Raw genomic sequence first — 1,579 nt, 5'->3', positions numbered from 1 at the left:
TCTATGTTGTGGCCAGAGTGTGGGTATTCTGAATTGCTTTATCCACATCCACTTGCTTCACACTGTATTACTGGGTAAACCTGTGAAGAACCAAGAAAACCATCAATTTTTCTATTCAAAAGTTCTACTTGATTAGAGAGCATGGTGACTGAATCGACATTAAAAACGTCGACTGTTTTTGTTGGCTTTGTCCTCATGACTTGCTACTAATAATTAATCAATGGCATCTCTTCTATAAATTCATAAGCATCTTCAGGTGTCTTATTATTGATAGTTCCGTCAGCGGCTGCATCGATCATCTATCGAGTCGAAGAATTTAGGCCATTGTGAAACGTTTGAACCTGTAGCTAGAGTGGTAACCCATGGTGAGGGCACCTTCTCAACAAATCCTTGTATCTCACCCATGCATCGTAGAGTGTTTTTAAATCCATCTGCACAAAAGAGGAGATATCATTATGTAATTTGGTTGTTTTGGCCGACGGAAAATATTTTAATGAAAACTTTTCGGTCATTTGTTCCCAAGTAATGATTGACCCTTGTGGTAACGAGTTCAACCATTGTTTAGCCTTATTCCTCAATGAAAAGGGAAACAACTGAAGGTGAATGGCATCGTAAAAAACGCCATTGATTTTAAAAGTTTTGCAAAACCCTAAGAAATTTGCCTAGTGAGCGTTGGGATCATCGTCCTGCAGACCATCAAACTGAACAAACTGTTGGATCATTTGAATATTGTTAGGTTTCAGTTCAAAATTATTTTTAGCAACAGCAGACCTAACTATGCTCGATTCAGCTCCTGTTAAAGAAGGTTTAGCATAATCATACATAGTACGTGGAGCAGGATTCTGATTAGCAACAATTGCAGGAGGTAGCGGATTTTCTTGGTTTTCAGCCATCTCCTCTGTTGTGGTTGAAGTATCGTTCTCTTGCTTTTTCCTCTGTGTATCGTAAGCTTTGCCTTACTTCTCTTCGGTTTCTGTGAACTGTACGATTGATCTCACTATCAAACAGTAATGGTCCCAATGGGTTTCTTCTAGTTATACACTATAAAAACCTGCCAGGAAAGAATAAAAGAAAAATTGGAAAAGAAAATAAAAATTTAAATTGCAAATAAAGTAGAATGGCTAAAGTAATAAAAATCGAGTGTTCCTAATATCCTAGTTCCCCAGCAACGGCGCCAAAAACTTGATACGTGATATTCGCGAATGGTTTTAAAAATTTATAATTAATCGTTCTTGAAACTAACTATTATCACGATGAAGGCAAGTGTACCTATCGAATAGTAGTATAGCTCTAGCAAGACCGGATTATCGAACCCAAAGGAACCAAGAGTACTAGTAATTACTTTCTTTTTATTATCTAGCCTAAAAATTAAGGGATTTGTTTATCTAAACTAATTAACTAAACAAAGGGTGCACAGAGAGTAAATTGGGAAAAAGATTTTTGGAAAACTCGATTGATTAAGACAATATCGAAGGAAAAATCCACCTAGACTTCACTTGTTATTTGACTCTGAATCAGAGGATTTATTCATTTGACTTGACCTGTAGAAATCCCTAAGTTATATTATTATCTCTCTCGA

The 1,579-nt window shown here is 36.4% G+C and overlaps 1 non-coding gene across 1 annotated transcript; it reads left to right on the top strand.

Annotated features, from left to right (window-relative positions):
• Nucleotides 1-357: 357 nt before the first annotated feature.
• Nucleotides 358-463, top strand: LOC121204374 (small nucleolar RNA R71). Its single transcript, XR_005899299.1, has one exon. It is a non-coding gene; the product is annotated as a small nucleolar RNA R71 (small nucleolar RNA).
• Nucleotides 464-1,579: the final 1,116 nt, after the last annotated feature.

The sequence above is a fragment of the Gossypium hirsutum genome, chromosome A07 (assembly GCF_007990345.1).
Source record: "Gossypium hirsutum isolate 1008001.06 chromosome A07, Gossypium_hirsutum_v2.1, whole genome shotgun sequence".
In the NCBI taxonomy this organism is placed as follows: Eukaryota; Viridiplantae; Streptophyta; class Magnoliopsida; order Malvales; family Malvaceae; genus Gossypium; species Gossypium hirsutum.
The sequence above is the reverse complement of the archived record's forward strand: the minus strand, read 5'-3'. Positions and strand labels throughout refer to the sequence as shown.